Here is a 23,139-nt window from a genome sequence, read left to right as displayed (position 1 = left end):
TCATCATCAACCGCATCCACGCATGTATAATCTGTCAAAGGCGAGTAATCATTCATTACGCTGATAAACGCTTTGTTTATGTTATTCGTAAGAGTAAAATCATCACACACAAGATCAGGGTGTAAAAGGGATCTTAGGTCACGACGAGTGTTTTTATTAATACCACAAAGATTTTTGACCTCTCTCCACCAATCTCTGGGCGTAGAGTCCTTCATTTGACCAATTTTACTTTCATAATAGGTTTTCCTACAATGTTTACATTCCCGATTAACTTTATTTCTCAGCATTTTATATAGGATTCTATTTCCAGAAGAGAAAGCTTTTTGACGGCTATTTATCATTTTTTTTAACCGAGTGTTCAACCAGGGTCGATCATTTTCATGCATTTTGATACATTGCTCAGGGATGATAGTATTTAGTCCATAGTTTATGATTTCAGTCAGTAGCTTGAGCTTTTCTTCACATGTTTGATAATTAGAGAGTAACTCAAGCCAAGGAACCTGTTGTAGAAATCTACCAACGCTTGCTACCTTGGTAGGCCGTTTGTCTCTAAACACAACTATTCTACGTATTTCGTGGCTTTGAAGGTTTAGGTCGAATTTTTGCCTCAATAAATACTGTTCGGTGATCGGAATAACCAAAGAGTGGTAAAATTCGGACAGAATCTGATAAGTACTCTTTAATATTTGTAAAAATTTGGTCCAAAATATTGTCCCCTCTTGTAGGTTGTTTAACCATAGGCTTGAGTTGGAAATTTTTTACAGCAGATTTAACCAAGGGAAGAAGGGTTTTGTTGAAATCGCCAGCTAGGAAGACAGCACAATGTGGATATTCAGCTTCTAAACGTTCAAGGGATTGTATAAGATATTTTTTCATTTCTACATCGTTCGCAGTTGGAGGTTGGTACACCACCGCTATTACAATATTCGAGAAACCACGAGGTAGAAAACTTCATGATCTGTATGATAAAAGTCAGATAAGATTTTACAGTGAATTGATTCTTTTACATACATACACACACCCCCATGAATTCTATTTGCACGGTCTCTCCTAAACAGTTGATATCCTTCAATATTAATTGCGTCATCAGGAACGGTATCTTGCAACCAGGTTTCGGTAAAGAGAGCAATATCAGCGCTAATAGAGTTTAACGTGTGGGCAATTTCATCAATCTTAGGTGATAAGGACATAATGTTGGATAAAAGGACCGAGGGAACAAAATATCGCGAAACATCAACATTCCTTTTAGGTTTTATAGATAAAAGGTTTTGTAGGTTTTGTGAATAGTTTCTTTTATGGCTCTGGCTGGATGAAGGAATTATTATTATTATTATTATTATTTTATTATTATTATTATTATTCTTATTATTATTCTTATTATTATTCTTATTTTATATATTCTTTTATTATTTATTATTATTATTATTATTATTATATATTTTATTATTTTATTATTATTATTCTTATTATTTTTATTATTATTTTATTTTATTATTATTATTATATTATTATTATTTATTATTATTATTATTATTATATTATTATTATTATTATTTTTATTATTATTATTATTATATTATTATTATTATTATTATTATTTTATTTATTATTATTATTTTATTATTATTATTATTATTATTATATTATTTATTATTATTATTATTATTATTTTATTATTATTATTATTATTATTATATTATTATTTTATTTTATTATTATTATTATTATTATTATTTTATTATTATTATTATTTTATTATTATTTATTATTATTATTATTTATTATTATTAGTTTTGGCATATCTTAGTCAATCAACATCAAGTTCATCAATAGCTCCTGGGAGGTCAGACTCTGTGAAAACTTTTAATGATCAACTATCTCCTGCATTACAACCACTGAAGTACCAACTTTACCATATTGGTCTTTCCTATTAACCAAAATACGATCTAATACTATACCGTCGCTTAAATTCTGTATATAATCTACTTTGCCGTGTTAAGAAGATATAATCGAACCGACGAACTGAAAGGGGCAATAGTTTGAAGCGAATTTGCGAAGCACTGTTTCAGCGACAACTAGTCAATATGGCTAATCGAAGGCAATATAAACACAGGCGTAAGTGGACAGATCAAATGAATGAGGACCTTTTGATTTGCAAACGTGAGGCTATGGCAATGACACAAAGGGAACAACCACCGTTGGATGGAAAGGGAAAAAAAAAAAGGCTATATCAAACTCATGAAAGAGTTATGGGATGCGCAAGGACATAGCGATTATGGTTTCTCAAGCCAGAATTTGCGTGATCAAGCAGCAAGGCTAGAGAAATCGATGGAACAAGAGATCTTGAATACATGCAGGGGAGAAACTACGTCCATGGAAGCAAATACCGATTAATATTGAGAAATCTACGAATATGTCCGATTTACTTGAGCTAGAACTTGCTCGCTCAGATTATGCTGATTTTCAACCGCTCCCATCGTCAACAACAAGTGTGGAAAATTTGAATATGAATTTGAATATGAATAGAACTAATCAAACCCCAAGGGACATTGAAACGGCAGAACAACAAAGTAGCGAAAATGGTAGTGTGATCGGCTGTCTTCCAACATATAATACTGTAGATAATTTATCTGAGATTAAATGGGGGAAACGGAGCGATGGCAGTGCAATTATTGTATCGTCAGCCGCCATAATAACTGCTTACAATGAGATTGTAACTTGGCGCAAAAATGTTTTCCTTGTGCCATATGGGAAAACAGGAAGAGAATTTATTGATTTAGTAACATTGCACATCAATGAATGGAACAACTGTTCGCAAAATCAGCATGTAGCTTTGAAAGCCGCATTCGTGCTCATTGCTCTGGGTCTCCAGAAGCCGAGTCCAAAGTCTAAATCAAAAGATCACCAAGATGCCCTGTCCAAACGCATTAAGCTTTGGAAAGAGGGTGAAATTGAAAAGCTATTGAGAGAAGGAAGAATTATTCAAGGTCGTATTGGAAAGTATAAGAGCTTGAATCGCCCCGATCGATCAAAGATTTTCGCGAACCTTGTGATGGAAGGTCAAATCAGTTCAGCATTACGCTTTTTGAGTGAATCCTCTAGTGGTGGCATTTTATCGCTAACAGATGATGTTATGACGCAGCTGAAAGAGAAACATCCAAATCCACAACCAGCGAAACTAGGATCGCTGCTTTTCGGGCCAGTTGATGAGGGGACACCAGAATCTATATATTTGGAGATTAATGGTGATATGATAAGGCAGGCTGCACTGCGAACCAAAGGTTCTGGTGGACCGTCCATGGTCGACGCGAATGGGTTCAGACGGATGCTCGCATGTAAATCATTCAAGCAGTCCTCTTCAAGGCTTTGTGAGGCGATAGCCAAGATGACCAGGACTTTGTGTACTCAATACATCGATCCCAAGACCATAGAGCCTTTGATAGCCAACCGCTTAATCCCCCTTGATAAAGGAGAGGGCTCTGTGAGGCCAATTGGTGTTGGAGAAGTCCTGAGAAGGATCATTGGAAAGTGTGTTTTGAACGTTAGCAAGAGAGATGTGATGGAAGCTAGCGGTTCTCTACAATTATGCGCTGGCCAGAAATGTGGAGGGGAAGCAGCAGTACACGCTATGCATGCTATCTTCGAAGCTGACGACACCGATGCCATCTTATTGATTGATGCGTCTAACGCATTCAATGCTTTGAATCGAGTGGCTGCCCTGCATAATATTCGTGTGCTGTGTCCGGTGATTGCTGTTTACATCATTAACACCTATAGAGAGCCAGCTCGGCTGTTTATTACAGGAGGGAAAGAGATTTTATCAGCTGAAGGAACGACACAGGGAGATCCGCTAGCTATGGCCATGTACGCTTTAAGCGTACAGCCTCTCATTACCAGTCTACAAGTGGCGTCAAAGGTGAAACAGTGTTGGTTCGCAGACGATGCTAGTGGAGCTGGTACTGCTGAACAGATTAAGAAATGGTGGGATGCCTTGACTGTTCTGGGACCTGACCTAGGATATTATCCGAATGACAGCAAGTGTTGGATTATTGTGAAACCAGACAAAGAGGGAATTATACGAGAAGTGTTCAGAGAAACGAATATCAACATCACGACCGAAGGAAAGAAACTTCTCGGAGCGGCTGTTGGCTCACAACAGTATCGAGAGGAATATTTCAGCGACTTAGTATCTAAATGGGTCAGCGAAATTGCCCAGTTGGCTGAATTTGCCTTGAGTCAACCACAAGTGTGTTACGCAGCCTATACGTTTGGCCTAAAACATCGGTGGACCTACTTTTTAAGAACACTGCCAGATATTCAAGATTTACTGCAACCACTTGAGAATGCGATATCTCAAGTGCTCATTCCCGCCATAATTGGTCATGAATGTAGCCAACAGGACAGGGACATCCTAGCATTACCCGCACGACTGGGAGGAATGGGTTTAGAAAACCCATTTCATGAAGCGAGTTTTGAATACGCCTCATCAGTGAAAGTTACGACGCCGCTTGTTAAACATGTTATGTCACAAACACATCAGTTACCAGACGAGTCGTGTGTTCAATTGCTACAACAGGAGGTTAGGAGAGAAAGAACATCAAAGCTCAACGAAACAGCGAAGAACATCAGAGAAAGCGCATCACCAAGAGTCAACCGGATGTTGGACCTGACAGCGGAGAAGGGCTCATCAGTTTGGTTAACGGTGCTTCCCATTCGAGATATGGGCTTTAATTTGAACAAACGGGAGTTTCGAGATGCTGTCAGATTACGTTATGAGTGGCCAGTGGACGATGTACCCTCCACGTGTGCATGCGGAGATGCCTTTACGGTGGACCACGCAATGATCTGTAAACGAGGTGGTTTTACCATCCAACGACACAATGAATTAAGAGATCTTGAAGCGGAATTATTGAACATAGTTTGTAATGATGTTGAGACTGAACCGGTCCTTCAAGACATCTCGGGTGAAAGACTTCATAGAGGATCTAATGTGTCGCAGGATGCAAGGCTGGATATACATGCTCGCGGTTTCTGGGAGCCACAACGGTCGGCATTTTTTGATGTGAGGGTATGTCACCCGAACGCCGAATCCTATGGTGACCTGGAACAGCGCAGATATACAGAAAGCATGAGATGGAGAAGAAACGCCAATATGCCAGTCGCGTACTAGATATAGAACAAGGAACATTCACGCCCTTAATTTTTACAACAACTGGCGGAATGGGTCCAGAGTGTATGCAGTATCACAGTCGCCTTGCAGAGTTGATAGCACACAAAAAGGGAGAACAGTATGAGAAAACGATCTCTTGGATAAGAGCCAAAGTATCGTTTGCGTTGTTGAGAGCTGCTCTCGTATGTTTGAGAGAATCCAGGACAGCAAGGCGAAGATATAACCTCGCGAACACTGACATTGACATTGATATTGCTGAAGGAGCAATTTAAGACGATTGACTGATAGCTCTTAAAAACAAATTTCTTAACATTTTTATAAAATTTTTAGAGTTGTGGAAAGGACATAATATAAAGTAACATTTTAGTGTTAGGAGATATGGAAAATAAACATTATTATTATTGCTGTATAAAATTTATTTCTAAATAATGACATATTTGTACTATCTGTTTTTAATATCCAAATAAATTATTATTATTATTATTATTATTATATTATTATTATTATATTATTATTATTATTATTATTATTATTATTATTATTATTTATTATTATTATTATTATTATTATTATTATTATTATTATTATTTTATTATATTTTTATTATTATTATTTTTATTATTATTATTATTATTATTATTATTATTATTATATTATTTTATTATTATGTTATTATTATTATTATTATTATTTATTATTATTATTATTATTATTATTATTTATATTTTATTACTTAGGTAACTACCTAACCCTTAAACTCGGGCATGGTAAATAATGAAACTTCTTGTGTAGGCTCATCTTATATAAATTCTAATTTGAAATAAAAAAGCGTGTAATATATGATACCTTAGAGAATAACTGAAATAAAAACTTAACGTCCATGACCAAAAGCGCTCATGCTCGAAATCGGAATTAGTAGCCATTGATTGCAGCTGAATTCCCATCTCGGATATGCTGCTGAATGCTCAATTACCGATGCATGATCTGTTTACACGTTCTGTGGACTGCCTGATTTCTATCAATAATCAATTCCTATGATAAAAGCTTCCGCCAACCGTCACCGCGAGTTCCACGAGACCCTTTACTTTTTCTCAGTCTTATTATAATTACCAAACTCGGCTGGCAATTGAAAAGCAGTTGGGAAGGCATACCAATTCCACAGAACCTATTAATGTGCCCACGACGTAAAATGTGTGGTAAAATCAACAGCTAAGTTCCAAGCTATCAGTGGTAAAGCAAAATAAGCGATTTTTAGGCAATTGTATATGTAGTCGTGGCCGAGTGGTCAAGGCGACAGACTTGAAATCTGTTGGGATGTTCCCGCGCAGGTTCAAATCCTGCCGACTACGACTCTTGTTATTCCGAAAGATGTTCATATAACACGGAGAAATTGTTTGCGACCAGGTAGAATTTCGTTTCAAAATATACAACATAATTTTTTTTGCATTTTTCAGTTGCATTTTTAACGCAACTGCTCAAATTTATGCATTCTGATTCGTTTACTAAAAATGTAAATAAACATGGTGATTGGGCTAGAACGAAATTACCTCTTGTCAAAGCGACCTCTATTCAGAAATTATTGCTCCTTCATAGGTTAATTTTCAACAGCAAAATGGGATGTTTTCCGCGCGAATTAACGGAAGTCTCTTAAACCTTAGTTTTTCATGTAATATACCGGAATTTTTTTAAATTACGGAAAGATAATGAAATATTTCCCCAGGTGTGGCTTGCTGGTCTAGTGGTATGATTCTCGCTTTGGGTGCGAGAGGTCACGGGTTCGGTTCCCGTGCAAGCCCAGTTTGCCCTCAAAACTTGAAATTTTTCCGCGATTGTGTTTCTTTCTTTCAAGAAAAAAGCAGTGTTGAACTCAAGTTGCAATCTCCCAATAAAACGTTTCATATCAGGTATCAATCCTATCAATATACATTCAAGGAGGAGATATAGTATATGCATAAATGTAGACGTTGTAAACATGTCAACATTGTGGGAAGACCTTGTCAATCATCATATACAAGTATACTGAACATCAGGAAAATTAATTCGTGTTACTTTTTCATGGTGCGTGGCACATTTTTTATAACACAAGAATAACTTGTAACTCAAAAATAACACTGTAACATTTTCAACTACCATATCACCGTATGATTACCATTGCCATCGTCTACAGGATAATCTCATGGACGGGGTTGGTGAAAGCTACTGGATTGGTCGACCAAACTTTAATACGAATATTTTCTCTTTTAGGTTTAGCTTCGCAGGAATATTAACTATTTTTCGCCGGTGATTCATTTTACCTTTTTCAAAAGTATTACGGGTTTGCCTTATTAGCTCAGTGGTTAGAGCACTGGTCTCGTAAACCAGGGGTCCGGAGTTCAACTCTCTGATACGGCTTAATTTTTTAACTGTTTATGGTGAGGGAAAGTAAAAGACTTAAATACGTTTTTTGAAACATGTGTTTACATTTCAATTTCCGCATGCATGTCTTTTCTGGGTGCCTCCTTAGCTCAGTGGTTAGAGCACTGGTTAGTAAACCAGGGGTCCAGAGTTTAATCTCTGACGAGATTGCGTTTTATTGTGCTCTATTGTTATCATCAACCAATAGCAAAGCTTGTTCATATAGGTAACGTACCTACCCCTCAAACTTGGTCATGGTAAATAATGAAACTTCTTTTGTAGGCTTATAGTTCAGCTACGCGGTAAAAATGTTTAGAACTGAATGAAGCCAATTCCGTCGTTCTAGACTCTAGGGTTAAAACCTAGATTGTTATCGTGTTTACAATAATCGTCTATTTTCTACCATTGCGTTTGTCTGGTCTGGGTAACTATAGTGATTTAAGATTCCTACAAGTCTTTTTTCACTCAGAGTAACTTGGCTTGTAATAAATATGGCATGAAAAGATTTTTATATTTTTCCATGCATGCTATACATCGTCTTTATTGTGAGCGATGAAATATGCGAAAAAGAACACATCCCGTTTTCTGCCTTTGGCTTGCTCGTCTAGTGGTATGATTCTCGCTTAGGGTGCGAGAGGTCACGGGTTCGATTCTCGTGCAAGCCCTGTTTGCCCCTCTCCCTTGAAAGAGAACAGCCTTTGACAACAATTTGCTGATGGACTATAATTATGTTGTATTCTCTTCAGAAAAAAATGTGGTACGTGTTCTCGTTCAAACATTAAATGCACTCTCTCAACTTAATGTAAGTATCAACCTTGTACAACTGAAAAATGTACGCTAGGATTTTGCCTTTGATTTCTCCGTGTTAAATGAAGATCTTTCGGAATAACAAAAGTCGTAGTCTGCAGGATTTGAACCTGCGCGGGAATATCCCAACGGATTTCTAGTCTGTCGCCTTAACCACTCGGCCACGACTACATAATTGCTTTAATAATCGCTTATTTTGCTTTACCACTGATAGCTTGAAACTTAGCTGTTGATTTTACTACACATTTTACGTCGTGGGCACATTAATAGGTTTTCTGGAATTGGTATGCCTTCCCAACTGCTTTTCATTCGCCAGCCGAGTTCGGTAATTATAATAAGACTGAGAAAAAGTAAAGGGTCTCGTAGAACTCGCGGTGACAGTTGGCGGAAGATTTTATCATAGGAATTGATTATTGATAGAAATCAGGCAGTTCACAGGGCGTGTAAACAGATCATGCATCAGTGATTGAGCATTCGAATTCAGCAGCATATCCGAGATAGCAATTCAACTGCAATCAATGGCTACTAATTCCGATTTCGAGCCTGAGCGGTTTTGGTCGTGCACGTTAAGTTTTTTATTTCAGTTATGCTCTGAGGTATCATATATTACACGCTTTTTTATTTCAAATTAGAATTTATATAAGATGATCCTACAAAAGAAATTTCATGATTTACCATGCCCAAGTTTTAGGGTTAGGTACTTACCTATATGAACAAGCTTTGCTATTGGTGGATGATAACAATACAGGGTGTCCCAAAAAAACCGAAAACTATTGAAATCACTCATTGTTAAAATTTGAATGCCGTTTTCACGAATTTCAGCCCGTGGGGATTTAATGCAACTTATAAAATGCTAAATCCTTTGTTTTGCTAGAGAAAGGGGACATGTCGAAGGTCATGGTCCTTGACATGCACATTTAAATAATGTTATCCATATTTGTGAATTGTAAATATTGTTAGTAAGTATCATTTTTGCGAACAAGCAAATTTTACTGCATCATATGCATGCATAAAAATGAGTATAGTAAACATTTATACACCTGTGGGTCCCAACAGAGTGCTTGGGCATTCAAACTCTAACAATTGCATTGTTATGGGTGATTTCAATAGTTTTCGTTTTTTTTGGCAGAAACTGTAGAAAAAACACAACGAATTATTATAGAAATTAAATGCTCATTGAGTTTAGGTGAAAATGTGAAGAGCCTCGTCAGAGATTCGAACTCTGGACCCCTGGTTTACAAGACCAGAGCTCTAACCACTGAGCTAAAGAGGCACTCGTGGACACTGTTCATATAATAGCATTCATGCAAAATTAAGTTGAGAGCCGGAGTGCATTTAATGTTTCAACGAGAACACGTACCACATTTTTTTCCAGGGGAAAACACAACATAATTAGCCCATCAGCAAATTATTGTCAAAGGCTGTTCTCTTTCAAGCGTTAGGGGCGAACAGGGCTTGCACGGGAATCGAACCCGTGACCTTTCGCACCCCACGCGAGAATCATACCACTAGACCAACAAGCCAAGTGCATGACACGGGGAGTGTTCTTTTTGGCATATTTTATCGCTCACAAAAAAGACGATGTATAGCATGCATGGAAAAAATATAAAAATCTTTTCATGTCATATTTATAAGAAGCCAAGTTACTATGAGTGAAAAAAGACTTGTAGGAATCTTAAATCACTATAGTTACCCAGAACAGACAAACGCAATGATAGAAAATAGACGATTATTGTAAAAACGATAACAAACTAGGTTTTAACCCTAGAATCTAGAACGACGGAATTGGTTTCATTCAGTTCTAAACATTTTTACCGCGTAGCTCAACTATGAGAATACACAAGAAGTTTCATTATTTACCATGCCCAAGTTTGAGGGGTGCTATTGGTTGATGATAACAATAGAACACAACAAAACACAATGAATTATTATACATAATGATTTATAAACAACAAGTCATAAACATTGTTCAGTATCGTTATACATATACGTCAAGAAGCCGGTCAAAAAACTTGTTCATGTTCGTAGATACTTTCTAGAAATACATGCATGCAGCAACCCCTCGCTATTTCAAACCAAGTACACAATTTCCTGAGTTAACCTGACCTAAACTTATATTATGAAATGACACAAAACTCAAATCAGTCTTATTATATTTCACCGAGTATATTATAGCTAACGTTTCCATGATTCAATACAAAAATAATCATAAAGCTAGTGTAAACATTGCCCGTTCAATTTTGCTGCATTATACCATGCCAGCAATTAAGTAACGGTTTAAAATCGAAGTTTCAAACGATTAAAACAGTACAAACACGGCTCATTCTTATCGCAAAACAAATACGAAATAAACAAAGTAAACAGGTACCCTTTGTCTTTGAAAACATTGCCTACAAGACGGCTACAAAAGGGATGCAATCACATACCAGTGTATACAGGACAGAAGCGAAGCAGGCAGCAGGACACCCCACAACCAGCAAAAGTTCATATAAACAAAGACTATGAAAAGGCCTTCAGAAACAACAATGCAGAAATATCCAATAAGCAATTGAAATAAAAAAAAAGAAACTTACAGCAACAGTTACGGCGATGCAAATCAAAAATTGCCAACATGTCAGATGTGATCAACAGCTTAGAGCAGAACTTGATTGTCAAAACTGAAATTGCCGACAGATTACACGCTTCATTTGACAAATTACAGCTATCCATTTTCCACAATGCCAAAAACAATACCACTGTCTCCCCATGTGGAAGACGATACACTGATGACATCAAAGAATTCTCTCTAACATTGCATTATTATTCATCCAAGGCATATGAATATGTAAGATCGATCATACCATTGCCAAATCCATCATTAATTCGAAAATGGTCAAGCTCAGTTAACTGTGAGCCAGGTTTTTTGCAGGAAGCATTCCAATCATTACAAAGTGAGATTGAAAAAACACCTTCAAAGAAAGACTGCTGCCTCATCCTTGATGCTATGGCGATAAGGAAGCAAACATTGTGGGACCCAAAGAAAGAACGGTACTCAGGTTTTGTTAATTATGGCCCAGTACAACCTGAAGATCCTGAAATCCTTGCATCTGAAGCATTAGTTTTCATGTTGGTTGGAACACGATCGCACTGGAAGTATCCAATTGGTTATTTTCTGACGGATAAAATGACTGCTAAAACCCAGGCCCAACTGGTTAAAATGGCCTTGGAAAAGGCAGCTGACATCGGATTAAGGGTATGGTCGATAACCGCTGACGGCACATCTGTGAATATCAGCATGTTCACTCTCTTAGGTTGCATATTCAGTACAAGTTATGACTCCATGGTAACAGTGTTCAGGCATCCATCACAGAATTACAATGTCTATATAATATTGGATCCATGCCATATGCTGAAACTGGCACGAAATGCACTCGCAAGCTTGGGTTCATTTTATGACCACGACAATGGTGAAATTCAATGGCATTTCTTCCAAAATCTGCACAATCTTCAACAAGAGGAAGGATTGAATTTGGGTAACAAATTCTCTGCACCGCACCTAGAATACAAAAAACACAAAATGAATGTACGGTTAGCTGCACAGACCCTAAGCTCATCAGTGGCCAATGCAATCGAATTTCTGGATTTTTCAATGAAGCGAACAGAATTTAAAAACAGTGAGCCCACAGTAAAATTTACAAGAATAATTGAAAGGGCATTTGACATTCTTAATTCTAGAAGTCCCCAGGCTAAGGGATATAAGCAGCCTCTGAGACCTGAGTCAAGAGAGATATGGGAAAATCAACTTAAGTCAACAGCAGAATATCTTCTATCACTTGCAGTGAAAGAAGGAAAGAGCAAAAAGAAAGTTCTTCTCGCCACTCAAAGGAGGAAAACATTTTTTGTTGGTTTTGTTGCTACCATTAAATCCACCATCTGCATGGCAAATGAAATGTTTTTGCTCAAAGAAAATCCTTTTAAATATCCTCTGACATATAAGTTCTCACAAGACCACATTGAATTATGCTTTTCATGTATACGAGCTAAAGGTGGCTGGAACAATAATCCAAACAGTATGCAGTTAAAATATGCTCTAAGAAAAATGCTTTTCAAGAATGCAGTAAAGGCTTCAAGAAATTCTAATTGCATAGACTTTTCACAAAGCTTTTCCTCAGGAATAATTCCAATTTTCCATACAAGAAAGCATAGAACCCCACTTAATGCAGAAAAAAAAGCCAGAAAATGATTCCAGTTTCACCCTAACAGAGCAGCTGCTAGTTGAACAGCTAGCAGAGAGAGGACATTCAGACTTTATGGAAAACATTCTGTTTTATATTAGTGGATTCGTGGTAACCAAGTTGCTAAAATTAATTGCCTGCACAGCTTGTAAAAGTTGTCTAATTTCAAGTCCTTCATCCCCTGATTCAGGCGACCACGACTACTGCGGTACAAAAACGACACAACGTTCTGATACTCCACCTACCTCAGCATTCACACTATTTGTCAACAGAGGTGGTTTAACCGTCCCCTCGCATTCGGTATTCGCCGTTGTCAAATATGCTGAACATATTTTTAAAGCGTTTGTTGTCAAGGATGGAAAGCACATCAACTCAAGCGAAAAGCTACGAAGTAAAATGATCATTGAAGTCTGCTATCATTTTGTAACCAATGAATCATGTACTTTAAATATCTTTGGCGATCATGATCCCGGATTGAATGAAGTTGGCTTTGATGAAGACCACAAGCTGAAGTTGATCAAATACATCGCCGAGAAGTACTTCACGCTGCGGCTCTTCACGTACGGCAAGCGTTATTGTCAATCGGTTATTCAAAAAGGGGAACAAAGTGACAGATTTCACTTAACAAAGTTAATTTTGTTTAAAAACCAATAGACATGCTACATGTAAAAAAAATATCGATATATTTGTACTTATCTTCGTGTGCTTTGCTGTTTTTATACGGCGTTGTTATTAAACATTTAACTGACCATGTCTTGTTTGTCTTGAAAATTTTCGTTAAAAAATAACATGGATCGTTGTAATTTTCACACTTTTTCGAAAAAGTCCACTTCTTTAAAGCACTAGCTTCTTTCAAAGCAGAATACTTTTCATTAGAAATACATTAATACGAAAAAAAGGCCAAAAAGCGCAGTTCGAACAGTTTCGACTTTCGAGTCTCGAGCACGCTGCCTTCTGTTACTCTGTTTTGTTTCAGGGGGGAGTGAAAATTCTTCTAGTACGAGTTGGCCTCAACCAATCATAGCATTTAATCACAGAGTTATCATTCCAGTTGTATTTACTTCAATGCTTTGGATTCGCCTATGTTCTACCGGGTTCCGGGTGTAATTCCTAATCTCCGAGCGGAATTAGTACCCTCGCAGGCGCTCCGCGCCCGCTCGGGGAAAATGAATCACCGGCGAAAAATAGTTAATATTCCTGCGAAGCTAAACTTAAAAGAGAAAATATTAGTATTAAACATGAAATATATTACGGCATATTACATGAAAAACTAAGGTTTAAGAGACTTCCGTTAATTCGTGCGGAATACATCCCATTTTGCTGTTGAAAATTAGCCTATGAAGGAGCAATAATTTCTGAATAGGGGTCGTTTTGACAAGAGGTAATTTCGTTATAGCTCAATCACCATGTTTATTTACATTTTTAGTAACCGAATCAAAATGCTAGATTTGAGCACTTGCATTAAAAGGATGTAATATTAACCATTTCACATCAAGTATTAAAAACTTATAATAACTACTCTGACTGGTATTTCTTAAAAAATCCAAAAAAATTATGTCGTATATTTTGAAACGAAATTCCACCTGGTGGCAAACAATTTCTCTGTGTTATATGAACATCTTTCGGAATAACAAGAGTCGTAGTCGGCAGGATTTGAACCTGCGCGGGAATATCCCAACAGATTTCAAGTCTGTCGCCTTAACCACTCGGCCACGACTACATATATAATTCCCTCAAAAATCGCTTTTTTCGCTTTACCACCGATAGCTTGGAACTTAGCTGTTGATCAATGGCTACGAATTCCGATTTCGAGCATGAGCGGTTTTGGTCATGGACGTTAAGTTTTTATTTCAGTTATTCTCTAAGGTATTATATATTACACGCTTTTTCATTTGAATTAGAATTTATATAAGATGAACCTACAAAAGAAGTTTCATTATTTACCATGCCCAAGTTTAAGGGTTAGGTAGTTGCCTATATGAACAAGCTTTGCTATTGGTTGATGATAACAATAGAAGACAATCCAGAAGACAATGCAAAACCCTAGCGCACAATTTTTGTACGAGGTTGATACTTACATTAAGTTGAAAGAGTGCATCTAATGTTTAAACGAAAACACGTACCACATTTTTTTCTAAGGATAATGCAACATAGTTTATAGACCATCAGCAAATTGTTTTCAACGGCTGTTCCCTTTCATGCGTGAAGGGCGAACAGGGCTTGCACGGGAATCAAACCCGTGACCTCTCGCACCCTAAGCGAGAATCATACCACTAGACCAGCAAGCCATGTGCAGAAAACGGGATGTGTTCTTTCTCGCATATTTCATCGCTCACAATAAAGACGATGTATAGCATGCATGGAAAAATATAAAAATCTTTTCATGTCATATTTATTACAAGCCAAGTTACTCTGAGTGAAAAAAGACTTGTAGGAATCTTAAATCGCTATAGTTACCCAGACCAGACAAACGCAATGGTAGAAAATAGACGATTATTGTAAAAACGATAACAAACTAGGTTTTAACCCTAAAATCTAGAACGACGGAATTGGTTTCATTCAGTTCTAAACATTTTTACCGCGTAGCTCAACTATGAGAATACACAAGAAGTTTCATTATTTACCATGCCCAAGTTTAAGGGTTAGGTAGTTGCCTATATGAACAAGCTTTGCTATTGGTTGATGATAACAATAGAAGACAATCCAGAAGACAATGCAAAACCCTAGCGCACAATTTTTGTACGAGGTTGATACTTACATTAAGTTGAAAGAGTGCATCTAATGTTTAAACGAAAACACGTACCACATTTTTTTCTAAGGATAATGCAACATAGTTTATAGACCATCAGCAAATTGTTTTCAACGGCTGTTCCCTTTCATGCGTGAAGGGCGAACAGGGCTTGCACGGGAATCAAACCCGTGACCTCTCGCACCCTAAGCGAGAATCATACCACTAGACCAGCAAGCCATGTGCAGAAAACGGGATGTGTTCTTTCTCGCATATTTCATCGCTCACAATAAAGACGATGTATAGCATGCATGGAAAAATATAAAAATCTTTTCATGTCATATTTATTACAAGCCAAGTTACTCTGAGTGAAAAAAGACTTGTAGGAATCTTAAATCGCTATAGTTACCCAGACCAGACAAACGCAATGGTAGAAAATAGACGATTATTGTAAAAACGATAACAAACTAGGTTTTAACCCTAAAATCTAGAACGACGGAATTGGTTTCATTCAGTTCTAAACATTTTTACCGCGTAGCTCAACTATGAGAATACACAAGAAGTTTCATTATTTACCATGCCCAAGTTTAAGGGTTAGGTAGTTGCCTATATGAACAAGCTTTGCTATTGGTTGATGATAACAATAGAAGACAATCCAGAAGACAATGCAAAACCCTAGCGCACAATTTTTGTACGAGGTTGATACTTACATTAAGTTGAAAGAGTGCATCTAATGTTTAAACGAAAACACGTACCACATTTTTTTCTAAGGATAATGCAACATAGTTTATAGACCATCAGCAAATTGTTTTCAACGGCTGTTCCCTTTCATGCGTGAAGGGCGAACAGGGCTTGCACGGGAATCAAACCCGTGACCTCGCACCCTAAGCGAGAATCATACCACTAGACCAGCAAGCCATGTGCAGAAAACGGGATGTGTTCTTTCTCGCATATTTCATCGCTCACAATAAAGACGATGTATAGCATGCATGGAAAAATATAAAAATCTTTTCATGTCATATTTATTACAAGCCAAGTTACTCTGAGTGAAAAAAGACTTGTAGGAATCTTAAATCGCTATAGTTACCCAGACCAGACAAACGCAATGGTAGAAAATAGACGATTATTGTAAAAACGATAACAAACTAGGTTTTAACCCTAAAATCTAGAACGACGGAATTGGTTTCATTCAGTTCTAAACATTTTTACCGCGTAGCTCAACTATGAGAATACACAAGAAGTTTCATTATTTACCATGCCCAAGTTTGAGGGGTGCTATTGGTTGATGATAACAATAGAACACAACAAAACACAATGAATTATTATACATATTGATTTATAAAGAACAAGTCATAAACATTGTTCAGTATCGTTATACATATACGTCAAGAAGCCTGTCAAAAAACTCGTTCATGTTCGTAGATACTTACTAGAAATACATGCATGCAGCAACCCCTCGCTATTTCAAACCAAGTACACAATTTCCTGAGTTAACCTGACCTAACTTATATTATGAAATGACACAAAACTCAAATCAGTCTTATTATATTTCACCGAGTATATTATAGCTAACGTTTCCATCATTCAATTTAAAAATAATCATAAAGCTAGTGTAATTGTGTAAACATTGCCCGTTCAATTTTGCTTCATTATACCATGCCAGCAATTAAGTAACGGTTTAAAATCGAAGTTTCAAACGATTAAAACAGTACAAAATCATCACAGACAAAGAAAAAACTTCAAATGTTATTTTATTCTGTAATTGCAGTCGATGCCGGCGGCTAAAAGTTTTATACTTTATAAATAGTGTGTATTTTTGATACCAAAATTCAAGTTACACTTTAAAAAACACTTTTTGAAGTTAAAGCAAAGGTGTAATAGCCTTTCACAGGTTTATGCGTTTGCATAAAAAGCTGAAAATTTAACAAATAGACGGCATACAAAGCTGAAAAGTATACAAATACGGCTCATTCTTATCGCAAAACAAATACGAAATAAACAAAGTAAACTCGTACCCTTTGTCTTTGAAAACATTTATAAGTTTGCAGATTATGAATTATTCCTCTTACACGGCTTTGTCTTGACCGTATCCACCTTCATCTTTGCTAACTGTCATGCTTCATATATCTTGTTTTTTCTCGTTTTACTTTCTTTGCACAAAGTTTATGAAGCGCTTTTAGTTTTACCATAGACAATCCAAAAGACAGGGACTGGAAACGCTGTGATAAAAGCAGCGATGCTGGCGTGCAATCCGTGATGCGGCTAAATCACGTAGTAATTATCTGTTGCCCTGACAACCTGCCCTAATTTTAACCAAAATAATCACAAACCTGTTTTATATTTTTTGGATTTTGGCATTTTTTAAATTTTTATTTACATTGAAAATTTATATTACTATAAAAGTAGATATTATTCCTCAAGGTATGTATGATTTAATATTTTTTTCCCTAGTTTATAGCAATCAAATCTTAACTTTTATCGGAACCTTTACATCAAAATGGCACACGAAAAAAAATCCGCGAGAGTGTACATATATGTTTCGAACCCTGAAACTTGAAAATTAAGCAATCCCTTATTGGTTATATCAGAAATTTATCGTCTTAAATACACTGTGAGTGCATTTAGCGCATCAACATAGCTATGCGATTCGCCAGTTTGGTAAAATAGAGGCCTTTTTTACGCTATTACTTTTGCATCAACCGGAAATGGCTATTTCTGTTTCCCCTACTCCGAACCCTAGAACTCTAGTTAAAATAAATTTCAGGCTTCCTAATTTACATCTTTTGAACAAAAATAGACCCTTGGGTGCACTTAACCGAATTTTAAGCATATATTGGGTCAAACAGAACTAAAAACTCCCTTTGAGTGCTTGCGTATTGTTTTTGTCTGTAAAAACGTCGCCATTCTTGTTGTCAAAGTTTGTACTCACTTCGAACCCTGTAACTATAGTTTTAATTCACTTCAGGCTTTGTAATTTACATCTTTTCAACAAAAATAGACATTTGGGTGCACTTAACTGATTTTTAAACCTATACTGGGTCAAACAGAGCTAAAAACCCCCTTTGACTGTTTGGGTATTGTTTTTGACAGCAAAAACATCGCCATTGTTGTTGTCAAAGTTTGTAGTTACTTCGAACCCTGTAACTACGGTATTAGTACACTTCAGGCTTTGTTATTTACATCTTTTTAACCAAAATAAACATGTGGATGCACTTAACCGATTTTTAAACCTATAGTGGGTCAAACAGAGCCAAAAAACCTCTTTCAATGCTTGCGTAATATTTTTGACTGTAAAAACTGAGTCGCCATTGTTTTTGTCGAAGTTTGCACTCATTTCGAACCCTGTAACTATAGTTTTAATACACTTCAGGCTTTATAATTTATATCTTTTGAACAAATATAAATCTGTGGATGCACTTATCCGGTTTTTAAACCTATATTGGGTCAAACAGAGCCGAAAAACTTCGTATGAATGCTTGCGTAATGTTTTTGACTTTAAAATTGAGTCGCCATTGATGTCGCTGCTGTCCGCATCACGGATTACGCGTGAAAAAACAATAGCGTTTCCAGTCCCTGTCTTTTGGATTGTCTATGGTTTTACAAAAATGTTTACGAAATGACAGTTTATAATAATATAAATTGTTGACGTTCTCATTGAAATACAAACTTTCCGACTTAGCCAATCAGAACGTTCGTTGATTACGAGACGTTACTCGCGCATGCGCATAACTTACAAAACCACCCAACGTCGACCGTCCATGACAAAGAATTTGGACAACTTTGGATTCGCCTATGTTCTACCGGATTCCGGGTGTAATTCCTAATCTCCGAGCGGAATTAGTACCCTCGCAGGCGCTCCGCGCCCGCTCGGGGATTAAGTTTAAGTGGAAAATGTGGAAAGCCTCGTCAGAGATTCGAACTCCGGACCCCTGGTTTACTAGACCAGTGCTCTAACCACTGAGCTAAGAAGGCACCCACAAAAAACATGGATGCGCAAATTGAAATGTAAACACATGTTTTAAAACACGTATTTAAGTCTTTTATTCACCCTCGTCATGACGAGGCATGCATACACCGTTAAAAAAATTAAGCCTTATCAGAGAGTTGAACTCCGGACCCCTGGTTTACGAGACCAGTGCTCTAACCACTGAGCTAATAAGGCAAACCCGTAATATTTTTGAAAAAGGTAAAATGAATCACCGGCGAAAAATAGTTAATATTCCTGCGAAGCTAAACCTAAAAAAGAAAATATTAGTATTAAAGTTTGGTCGATCAATTCAGTAGCTTTCACAAACACCGTCCATGAGATTATCCTGTAGACGATGGCAATGGTAATCAAATGGTGATATGGTAGTTGAAAATGTTACATGTTATAAAAAATATGCCACGCACTATAAAAAAGTCGCACAAATTCATTTTCCTGATGTTCAGTACTTGTATATGATGATTGACAAGGTCTTCCCGCATTGTTGACATGTTTACAACGTCTACATTTATGCATACTACATCTCCTCCTTGCATGTATATTGATAGGATTGATACTGCATGTGAAACGTTTTATTGGGAGATTGCAACTTGAGTTCAACACTGCTTTTTTCTGGAAAGAAAGAAACTCAATCGCGGGCAAACAGGGCTTGCACGGGAATCGAACCCGCGACCTCTCGCACCCAAAGCGAGAATCATACCACTAGACCAGCAAGCAACACCTGGAGAATTATTTCATTATCTTTCAATAATTTAAAAAAATTCCGGTATATTACAGGAAAAACTAAGGTTTAAGAGACTTCCGTTAATTCGTGCGGAAAACATCCTATTTTGCTGTTGAAAATTAGCCTATGAAGGAGCAATAATTTCTGAATAGGGGTCGCTTTGACAAGAGGTAATTTCGTTCTAGCCCAATCACCATGTTTATTTACATTTTTAGTAACCGAATCAGAATCCTAAAATTGAGCACTTGCGTTAAAAGGATGTAATATTAACCATTTCACATCAAGTATAAAAAATTTTAACTACTCTGACTGGTATTTTTTAAAAAATGCAAAAAAAATTATGTCGTATATTTTGAAACGAAATTCTACCTGATGGCAAACAATTTATCCGTGTTAAATGAACATCTTTCGGAATAACAAGAGTCGTAGTCGGCAGGATTTGAACCTGCGCGGGAATTTCCGAACGGATTTCTAGTCTGTCGCCTTAACCACTCGGCCACGACTACATAATTGCTTCATTAATCGCTTATTTTGCTTCAGCACTGATAGCTTGGAACTTAGCTGTTGATTTTACCACACATTTCACGTCGTGGGCACATTAATAGGTTCTCTGGAGTTGGTATGCCTTCCCAACTGCTTTTAAATTGCAAGCCGAGTTTGGGAATTATTTACCATGCCCGAGTTTAAGGGTTAGGTAGTTACCTATATGAACAAGCACGAGAACACGTACTACATTTTTTTCTGAAAAAAATACAACATAATTATTGACCATCAGCAAATTATTGTCAAAGGCTGTTCTCTTTCAAGCGTGAAGGGCGAACAGGGCTTGCACGGGAATCGAACCCGTGACCTCTCGCACCCTAAGCGAGAATCATACCACTAGACCAGCAAGCCAAGTGCAGGACACGGGAAGTGTTCTTTTTCGCATATTTTATCGCTCACAATAAAGACGATGTATAACATGAACGGAAAAATATAAAAATCTCTCATGTCATATTATTTATTACAAACCAAGTTACTCTGAGTGAAATAAGACTTGTAGGAATCTTAAATCACTATAGTTACCCAGACCAGACAAACGCAATGGTAGAAAATGGACGATTATTGCAAATATTTTCGCCGGTGATTCCTTTAATCTTTTTCAAAAGTATTACTGGTTTGCCTTATTAGCTCAGTAGTTGGAGCACTGGTCTCCTAAGCCATGGGTCCGGAGTTCATCTCTCTGATAAGGCTTAATTTTTTAACTGTGTACGGTGAGGGTGAGCAAAAGACTTGCTCATTCAAAACATGTGTTTACATTTCAATTTGCGCATGCACGTCTTTTCTGGGTGCCTCCTTAGCTCAGTGGTTAGAGCACTGGTATAGTAAACCAGGGGTCCAGAGTTCGAATCTCTGACGGGGCTCTTCACATTTTGCACTTAAACTCAATAAGTATTTAATTTCTACAGGGTATCCCAAAAAAAAGAAAACTATTGAAATCACCCATAACAATGCCATTGTACAGTTTGAATGCCTCAGCACTCTGTTGGGCCCACAAGTGTATAAATCGGGGTTGCCATAAGCATTTTTATGCATACATATGATGCAGTCAAATTTGCTTGTTCGCAAAACTGATATTCATTAACAATATTTACAATTTACAAATATGGATAACATTATTTAAATGTGCATCTCAAGGACATGACCTTCGACATGTCCCCTTTCTCTAGCAACACAAAGCATTTAGAATTTTATAAGTCGCATTAAATCCCCACAGGCTGAAATTCGTGAACACGGCATTCAAATTTTAACAATGAGTGATTTCAATAGTTTTCGTTTTTTTTGGGACACCCTGTATAATAATTGATTGTGTTTTATTGTGTTCTATTGTTATCGTCAACCAATAGCAAAGCTTGTTCATATAGGTAACTTAACTACCCTCAAACTTGGGCATGGTAAATAAATGAAACTTCTTGTGTAGCCTTATAGCGCAGCTACGCGGTAAAAATGTTTAGGACTGAATGAAACCAATTCCGTCGTTCTAGATTCTAGGGTTAAAACCTAGATTGTTATCGTGTTTACAATAATCGTCTATTTTCTACAATTGCGTTTGTCTGGTCCGGGTAACTATAGTGATTTAAGATTCCTACAAGTTTTTTTTTACTCAGAGTAACTTTGCTTCTAATAAATATGACATGAAAAGATTTTTATATTTTTCCATGCATGCTATACATCGTCTTTATTGTGAGCGATGAAATATGCGAAAAAGAACACTTCCCGTGTCCTGCACTTCGCTTGCTGGTCTAGTGGTATGATTCTCGCTTAGGGTGCGAGAGGTCACGGGTTCGATTCCCGTGCAAGCCCTGTTCGCCCCTCACGCTTGAAAGAGAACAGTCTTTGACAATAATTTGCTGATGGTCTATAATTATGTTGTAATTTTTTCAGAAAAAAATGTGGTACGTGTTCTCGTGCTTGTTCATATAGGTAACTACCTAACCCTTAAACTCGGTTATGGTAAATAATGAAACTTCTTGTGTAGGCTCATCTTATATAAATTCTAATTTGAGATAAAAAAGCGTGTAATATATGGTACCTTAGAGAATAACTGAAATAAAAACTTAGCGAAATAGGCGATTTATGAGGCAATTATGTAGTCGTGGCCGAGTGGTTAAGGCGACAGACTAGAAATCTGCTGGGATATTCCCGCGCAGGTTCAAATCCTGCAGACTACGACTCTTGTTATTCCGAAAGATGTTCATATAACACGGATAAATTGTTTGCCATCAGGTAGAATTTCGTTTCAATATATACGACATAATTTTTTTTGCATTTTTTAGAAAATACCAGTCAGAGTAGTTAAAATTTTTAATGCTTGATGTGAAATGGTTAATATTATATCCTTTTAACGCAACTGCTCAAATTTATGCATTCTGATTCGGTTACTAAAAATGTAAATAAACATGGTGATTGGACTAGAACGAAATTTCCTCTTGTCAAAGCGACCTCTATTCAGAAATTATTGCTCCTTAAATTCATAGGCTATTCATAGGCATGTTTTCCGCACGAATTAACGGAAGTCTCTTAAACCTTAGTTTTTCATGTAATATACCGGAATTTTTTTAAATTACCAAAAGATAA

The 23,139-nt window shown here is 36.8% G+C and overlaps 18 non-coding genes across 18 annotated transcripts; 6 read left to right on the top strand and 12 right to left on the bottom strand.

The window, feature by feature from the left end:
• The first annotated feature begins 6,437 nt into the window (after window positions 1–6,437).
• Window positions 6,438–6,519, top strand: Trnas-uga. Its single transcript has one exon. It is a non-coding gene; the product is annotated as a tRNA-Ser (tRNA).
• A 375-nt stretch (window positions 6,520–6,894) lies between these two features.
• Window positions 6,895–6,966, top strand: Trnap-ugg. The gene has a single exon. It is a non-coding gene; the product is annotated as a tRNA-Pro (tRNA).
• Window positions 6,967–7,488: 522 nt separating this feature from the next.
• Window positions 7,489–7,561, top strand: Trnat-cgu. The gene has a single exon. It is a non-coding gene; the product is annotated as a tRNA-Thr (tRNA).
• Window positions 7,562–8,157: 596 nt separating this feature from the next.
• On the top strand, window positions 8,158–8,229 carry Trnap-agg. The gene has a single exon. It is a non-coding gene; the product is annotated as a tRNA-Pro (tRNA).
• A 231-nt stretch (window positions 8,230–8,460) lies between these two features.
• Window positions 8,461–8,542, bottom strand: Trnas-aga. Its single transcript has one exon. It is a non-coding gene; the product is annotated as a tRNA-Ser (tRNA).
• Window positions 8,543–9,571: 1,029 nt separating this feature from the next.
• Window positions 9,572–9,644, bottom strand: Trnat-ugu. The gene has a single exon. It is a non-coding gene; the product is annotated as a tRNA-Thr (tRNA).
• Window positions 9,645–9,822: 178 nt separating this feature from the next.
• Window positions 9,823–9,894, bottom strand: Trnap-ggg. The gene has a single exon. It is a non-coding gene; the product is annotated as a tRNA-Pro (tRNA).
• A 4,329-nt stretch (window positions 9,895–14,223) lies between these two features.
• On the bottom strand, window positions 14,224–14,305 carry Trnas-uga. The gene has a single exon. It is a non-coding gene; the product is annotated as a tRNA-Ser (tRNA).
• A 496-nt stretch (window positions 14,306–14,801) lies between these two features.
• Window positions 14,802–14,873, bottom strand: Trnap-agg. The gene has a single exon. It is a non-coding gene; the product is annotated as a tRNA-Pro (tRNA).
• A 608-nt stretch (window positions 14,874–15,481) lies between these two features.
• On the bottom strand, window positions 15,482–15,553 carry Trnap-agg. The gene has a single exon. It is a non-coding gene; the product is annotated as a tRNA-Pro (tRNA).
• Window positions 15,554–16,161: 608 nt separating this feature from the next.
• Window positions 16,162–16,231, bottom strand: Trnap-agg. The gene has a single exon. It is a non-coding gene; the product is annotated as a tRNA-Pro (tRNA).
• A 2,981-nt stretch (window positions 16,232–19,212) lies between these two features.
• Window positions 19,213–19,285, bottom strand: Trnat-agu. Its single transcript has one exon. It is a non-coding gene; the product is annotated as a tRNA-Thr (tRNA).
• A 117-nt stretch (window positions 19,286–19,402) lies between these two features.
• Trnat-cgu lies at window positions 19,403–19,475 on the bottom strand. The gene has a single exon. It is a non-coding gene; the product is annotated as a tRNA-Thr (tRNA).
• A 468-nt stretch (window positions 19,476–19,943) lies between these two features.
• On the bottom strand, window positions 19,944–20,015 carry Trnap-ugg. Its single transcript has one exon. It is a non-coding gene; the product is annotated as a tRNA-Pro (tRNA).
• A 431-nt stretch (window positions 20,016–20,446) lies between these two features.
• On the bottom strand, window positions 20,447–20,528 carry Trnas-aga. The gene has a single exon. It is a non-coding gene; the product is annotated as a tRNA-Ser (tRNA).
• A 316-nt stretch (window positions 20,529–20,844) lies between these two features.
• Window positions 20,845–20,916, bottom strand: Trnap-agg. The gene has a single exon. It is a non-coding gene; the product is annotated as a tRNA-Pro (tRNA).
• A 1,377-nt stretch (window positions 20,917–22,293) lies between these two features.
• Window positions 22,294–22,365, top strand: Trnap-agg. The gene has a single exon. It is a non-coding gene; the product is annotated as a tRNA-Pro (tRNA).
• A 286-nt stretch (window positions 22,366–22,651) lies between these two features.
• Window positions 22,652–22,733, top strand: Trnas-aga. Its single transcript has one exon. It is a non-coding gene; the product is annotated as a tRNA-Ser (tRNA).
• The last annotated feature ends 406 nt before the right edge of the window (window positions 22,734–23,139 follow it).

Source organism: Dendronephthya gigantea, unplaced genomic scaffold, assembly GCF_004324835.1.
Source record: "Dendronephthya gigantea isolate DGI-Jeju-01 unplaced genomic scaffold, DenGig_1.0 000190F, whole genome shotgun sequence".
NCBI classification, from domain to species: Eukaryota; Metazoa; Cnidaria; class Anthozoa; order Malacalcyonacea; family Nephtheidae; genus Dendronephthya; species Dendronephthya gigantea.
Note: the sequence above shows the minus strand (reverse complement) of the source record. Positions and strands in the feature narration are given on the sequence as shown.